Genomic DNA, 7,058 nt, shown 5'->3' with positions numbered 1-7,058 from the left:
AACTTACTTAGTCATTGGCTAAAATCTTCCCATGTTCTCAATGCAAACCTAAGAAAAGTTCCATCATCTGCAACTATGTCATTCCTGGAGGAGTCAAGGGAGATAAGATCATCACACAATGGTGGAACTGGAAGGAGATTTGTAAAGTCATTGAGTCCATTCTCCTGCCCCAGGCAAGCCTGTCTCAATCCTCAGAAAGACATTGTGTATATTTCCCCATTTAAGACATCTCAAGGGTATTAAAAATATATACAACCATTAGTCTTGATGACAAATAGTAGACAGAAGCATGATGTATCACTCTTCCAAGCTCAACAAATATAATTTTGAAGTACTAACAATCCTTTTATGAAGACAACAGCCATCAATTAAAAAACCTATTCATTGAAAACAGAAGATCAAGAAAAGCATGATATGTTGATTTGCTGGTGTATATTAAGCAGCATATGGACTTGAATACTTGATCTTAGTCAAAAAGATGTGAATGATAATGTATGGATTTTAACAAGAGATAATCTACTGACTTCCCACAGCAATTGTTTCAGTCTGCTATGGTTGTTTTAGGGATTTCTACAAAAGGATTTTAGGATTTCCAAAAAGAAACAAAACTGACCGTTGATGCTAAATAGAAAGACTTGGATATCAAAGACCAAGAGCCATCCACACTGGATAAGTGGTTAAAGAATATGAACAAGAAGTTCTCAAAGGAATTACAAAGCACAAAGCTATATGAATGATTGAACCAAAACACCAACAATAAGAGACACAAATCAGAACAACTCTGAGGTTTCACCTATCACCCAACAAATTAGCAAAGTTGACAAAAGATGGGAATAACCAATGTTAGGGATGTTGTGGGAATAAATACACACATATCTATTGGCAGAGCAGTGAATTGGTCCAACCATTCTGGAAGAACAATTTAGAATAATTAAAATAAAGTGACCAAAATATCCTCTCTTTGACCCAGGGATCCTATTGCTAAAGCATCAAAATATTCCAGATAGCATTTTTTGTAGAAGCAAAGAACTAGAAACAAAGTAGATTCCCATCAATTGTGTTTTCTAAACAAACTGTGGTGCATACAAGTAATAAAATATTACTTCACTGTGGTAAACAATGACCATGAAGAATACACAAAGACATGGGAATATCTGCATGAACTGATGCAAAGTGAAGTAAGTAGAACCAGGAAAACAATATATACAATAATTATAACAATGTAAAAAGAAATAGCCCTCAAAATGGAAATTGGGTGCTATATATTAATAAAGAGAAAGATTATTCCAATAAAAGAGATGAAGAGATGCATCTTCTTCCTTTTTCTGATGATAGCTGTGGAACTTTCTATATACTACTACATTTAGTTGATGTGTTGGCTAGTTTTGCTGAATTGCCTTTTTTTATCTCTTTAGTCTTTATTACAAGGGAATGCTCTCTGAGGAAGGCAGAAGGGAAATGAAGGTAAGGTAAAATATATTACAATAAATATTTTAAATCAAACTAAAAAGAATATAAGCTCCTTGAAGGCAAGGATTATTCTCTTTTGGTTTTATGTCCCATAGTGCCTTGCAGATAGTAAATGTTTAAAAAGTATTTGTTGAATTGTATTGAGAGAGGAAAGACTGATTAGGAAGCTATTACAGTAGTCCAGGTAAAAGGTAATGGGTTTGAAGCAACATGGTAGCTATGTAATTAGAGAAAAGGGAATAGATAAGAGATGTTGCAGAAATAGGATGAACAATACTTGACAAATGATTGCACATGGTGGGGAATGAGGGAGAGGAAAGAGCTAAAGATTATTCTAAAGTTATAAACTTGAGTAATTGGGAGGATATGGTGCCCTCCAGAAAAATAGGAAAGTTTGGATAGTTTAAGGAGAAAGATAATGAGTTCTGTTTGGGGCATGTTGAGTTTGAGATGCCTGTGGGAACATGCAAGGAGAAATATCCAACAAACAGTAAACAATGAGAGTCTGGAGTTCCAGAGACAGAGTAGGGGGTGGATATGTAATTTGGGGCACCATCTGGGTAGAGAGTACATTTGAAACCATGGAAGTTGATAAGATCTATGAGAGTGTGTGTGTGTGTATATATATATATATGTGTGTGTGTGTGTGTGTATACACACACACTCTCATAGATCATATATATATATATATATATATATATATATATATATATATATATAGACGAGAGAGAGAGAGAGAGAGGAGAGAGAGAGAGAGAGAGGGAGGGAGGGAGGGAGGGAGGGAGGGAGGGAGGGAGAGACAAAGACTATGTGACCCTGGTTAAGTCACTTAACCTTTGTTTGCCTCAGCTTTTTAAGCACCTACCATATAGGGTTGTTGTGAGAATTGAATGAGATAATAATTATAAAGTGCTTGGCACATAGTAAGCACTATATAAATGTTAGCAATTATTATGGAGTGAGAAGAAGAGATGAAAGATGAATCAAGATTGAGCAACAGAGATCAATAAGTGATTCAGACAGTTAGGATAGAAACCAGAAGAAGAGCAGTGTCATGAAAGCCAAGGAGGGAAGACATCCAAGAGATGGGCTGGTTAATAGTGTCAAAAGCCACAGAAGAGTTAATGAGGTCTGAGAAATGGCTCAAAGTATCAGCAATGAAGCCATAATTGTTAGCCTCAAGTGAAAACCATTTCAGTTTCATTCTGGGATTGAAAGCCAAATGCAAAGGAGTTGAGTGAGATGTGAAATAAATAGAGGTGAGGAAGGGGTGGCAATGAGTATGGAAGGATTTTCCCAGAAATGTGCCTAGGAAAGGGAAAAAGAGATGTGGGCCAATGCCTTGAGAAAGCTGCAAGGTTAAGTGAAGATTTTATAAGGCTAGAACAGACTTGAATATATGTGTAGGTAGGGAAATGGAGCTGATAGATAGGAAGATGTTGAGGGAATGGAAGAGAAAGGGGAAAGCATTTAAATAGCACCTACTATATACCAGGCACTGTGTTAAATGCTTTACAAATATTATTTCACTTGACACCCCTGGAGGGTAGGTACTTTCATTATCCAAATTTTGCAGTTCAGGAAACTGAGACAAACAGGTTGAGTAACTAGTTCCAGGTCACATAGCCAGTAAGTATTTGAGGATGCCTTTGAACTCAAGTTTTCCTGACTCTAGGACCAGCACTCTGTCCAAAGTGCCACCAAATGCTTAATGCTGAAGATCATATAATTAATGATAATTAACACAGCAGACTCCTAGGATGGGATGGGAATAGGTCTTGGCAAGGAGATTTGTGACTTCTTTCTCAGAGACTGTAGTAAAGGTGAGGAAGGCTTTTGAGGTAGAGTAGTGGAGAGGAGGGAGCTTCAGACTGATGGCTGCTACTTTCCTGAGAGAGAGAGAGAGAGAGAGAGAGAGAGAGAGAGAGAGAGAAGGGAACATGGGGAGAAAAGAAAAGAGAAGGTCTGTAACATCCCCTGAAGGGAGCAGAATAGACGGGCAAAGGAGGAAGAGTAGGAGTTTTGCTGGACAATATACCAACTGCACAGTGAAGGCCCAGTTGAGATTGGCAAATATGAACTTGAAAAGGGAAGACAGCAGGGTGGTTAAGACTTCCTCCATTAGTATTCAGTAGCTCAGGATACAAGCAGAAAAGACAGATGGTGGGAGGGATGTGGGGTTGGAGGTGTGAAGGTGGATAGAACAAAAGGACAAGGCCATGGAAGGTGGAGTACGATTTAGTGCTAAACTGATCAACCGTCCATCGGGTCAAGACTGTGAAGGGAGGGGTGATGGACCCAGGGAAAATGGGCTGGCTGGAAGATCAGAAGGGGCAGTGAGAACTCAGAACAGGTTAGGGAGAGAAAGGCAGAGGGAGAGAAGAGAAATGGAAGATTCTGCTCAGAGTGAAGGGGAACTTATGAGTTACAAACTGTAGAGGTAGCACAGTTATGGCTGCTGATGAGATCACAGATATGACTCTCAAGGGGTGACTGAAGTAGAGTAAAGATGTAGGTCAAGGGAGTCGAGGAGACTGATGAGCTGGGAGGATGTTCAAGAGGATATCAATGTGTATTTATTGAGGGCCCCAGATGTAAAGGGTGGGGTTGGAGAGAAAGGCTGTGATCTAGGGACTGGATTCATTGAAGAAGGAGGGTAGAGTGAATTGGCAAGCCAGTTGAGCATTGCATAAAGGATGTGGATTGCATGGTACAGGGACTTCAGCAGATGTAGGGATGCTGAGTAATGGTGGAAGAGGAAGGGTTGTAAGGAGGACATTTTGGTGGCAAGGAGATTACTCCCCCTGGCCTGAACCTATAGCATGTATGAAAGCACCAACATCTACCAGGGTTCCCCCCTTTCTCCTCCCTGGGATTAGTTTTCCCTAAAAGCTTGTGCAGGACCCAACTGGCCCTTGCCTCCCTTGAAGCACCTTTCTGGTAACCTAAGAGCATACAGAGTTGCTTTGGGGTGGGGGGGACTCCAACTTGGAGTTGGAGCCCCTCCAACTTGTTGGATGTCTGAAGATCATAAGAGTCATCACATCCTGCCCTGTTGATCAGACATGTGTGGAAGCAAGGCAGGACTAAGGACTACCATATCCTTGTTGCCTATCCTTTCTATGTTAGTGCTGAGTAAACCTCCATCTGCTAAGTGTTCAATGACTTATAAGTGCCTCATGAATCCTAAAGTTTAACCTGAATTAACAACATATTAGTGGCAGACCCACCCTTAAGAGCATGAAAGAAGGAGCAACCAGCACCAGTGGCTGGGGATGTAGCATCTTTGGGAAGAAACCAGGCTTGTATGGGTGTAAGAAGATGAGAAAAGCAGGAAGGGAAGAAATCCAGGATAAGAGGATGATTGCCAACACTCAAAAAGGGGATTCTAAAGAGCAGAGGAAGAAAGGAACAGGGGAGTAACAGTACTGAACTGGATGGGGCCAAAATGAGGGAGGGATAGGAGAGGGAGGAGCTATTTACCCCAGGAGAATTGATGACATTGTAGGAACAAGACATTCCTACAAGAGAATTCAGGCCACAGGGCTGGGTCATCAGAGACACAGGGCAACAACTTAGTATAACATCTTGAGATGGTGGGGGATGAGGCCCAAGCCAGAAGATAGCCAACACATGGAACATCCACTCGTCTCTATGGCAGGCCTGGTGCCATACCCTTGGGACCATGGGTACCACCCGTGTGGTACCTCTAGACCTTTCCTGTATTCCTTCTTCTAAGGCTTCAATTTTCTCTGCCTTATAAGAAGGGGCTTGGATCTGACCATCTCCAAGGTCATTTCTAGCTCTGACTAAGAGACCCACTTCCAACCAGAGTAATGCTGATTTTTCTTGGTACTGGTTTCCCACTTCTGTCTTTGTACAGTGCCTTCCCTCCCTGAAATGCACTCTCTCTTGAGAATCCCTAGACTCTTTAAAGCCTTAACTCAGGTGCTGCCTCATACAAGGAACCTTTTCTGATTCTTGCCCTTGTTAGTGTCCAACATATACTTAGTAATCATTTTTGTGTATTTTATTTTTGTATCCACTGATCTGTATACATGCTGTTTTTTCCTAGCAGAAGGTAAATTCCTTGAAGGCAGGGATGATCTCAGTTTTTGTCTTTGCACCTTCAGTATCTTGCATTTGTTAAATCCAAAATGTATCTTTTGCTTCTCTTTGTTGCCCTAGCCATTTAGCACAGTGGGTACATAAAGTAAGCACTTAATAAATGTGTATTGAGATGCAGCAGGAAGAGTTCAGAGAAACCTGGAAGGTCTTACGTGAGCTGATGATGAGTGAGATGAGCAGAAACCAGAAGAACAGTAGTACACGGTATCATCAACATTGGAGTGTTGACCTACTGTGATGACTATATTCTTCTCCACCAATGCAATGGTACAGAAGAGTTCCAGGGAAACTCATGATAGAAGAGGATCTCCAAATCCAAGAAAAAAAAAAAGAAAGAAAGAACTGTGGAGTATAGATGCTGATTGAACCATATTATTTCTTTTGTTTTGGGTGCTGTTGTTTTTTTTTTTCTATTTTGAGGTTTTGCATCACTGCTCTCGATTCTTTCTCTTATAACAGGATTAATGCAGAAATAGGATTAATGTTATTATGTGTATATATATATGTGTGTGTGTGTATATATATATACCTATATGTCTATGTATAGAGATATATAGATATAACCTATATCAGATTACCTGCTGTCTAGGGGAGGGGGGAGGGAGGGGAGGGAGGGAGAAAAATCTGAAATTGTAAAGCATGTATAAAAAAAAGTTGAGAATCTTTACATGTAACGGAAAAATAAAATACCTCATACATTAAAAAAAAATGTGTATTGAAGAATGAACAACAAAATCCTGATGGGATTCCTTAAAAGAAAGAAGTGTTTCTGCCCATCCTCTCAGTCAGATTGTCTTGGGCTCTGGGCTCCCAGTGGGCAGGGACCCAACCCATCACCCCACTCCCAAACATCCTTAGCAGTGGCTGGAAGACCAGAAGTCACGAGAGGCTGTAATTGCATGAATATTTTCTCAGCTGTAGCTAAGGTTAGACATTCCTGGGCTGGTAAGCATTAGGTGGCTGATTGAAGTCCTGGAGAGCAGTTAGATTCTGAGTTAGAAAAGGAGCTGGCACTGACACTTATCACTTCCACCTGGAGGGGAAAAAAACCCAAATCTCTGGGTGAGTTAAAGACAGACTGTCAGCCCTGGCCAGCGGCTCACACAGGGGCTGTGCTTTATTTATTTGGGGAGTTGAGCTGGGTTCCTAATGTTCTTCAGAGGGGAATATTTCTCTCTTTCTTTTAAAGACGATTAAGGCAAGGGCAGTGAGGGGTTATGGAGAGAGCACCCAGTAGGGGTCAGGACTTCCTGGTTCACACATCCATGATTAGACTTCTGTTTGAGCCCCCTCTCTCTCCTTCCCATGATAACTTTGGAAATGTACTTGTCTTAGGAATTTTTGCACAATGGGGGTGAGTCCCTAAGAGGTAGGCTTGACTTGGTGGAAAGAACCCTGAATGAGGAGCCAGGAGAGATGGGTTCTTGGGCTTTTGCTCTGCCAAAGACTCAGCATATGGA

The sequence above is a fragment of the Dromiciops gliroides genome, chromosome 1 (genome assembly GCF_019393635.1).
Source record: "Dromiciops gliroides isolate mDroGli1 chromosome 1, mDroGli1.pri, whole genome shotgun sequence".
Classification (NCBI taxonomy): Eukaryota; Metazoa; Chordata; class Mammalia; order Microbiotheria; family Microbiotheriidae; genus Dromiciops; species Dromiciops gliroides.
The sequence above is the reverse complement of the archived record's forward strand: the minus strand, read 5'-3'. Positions refer to the sequence as shown.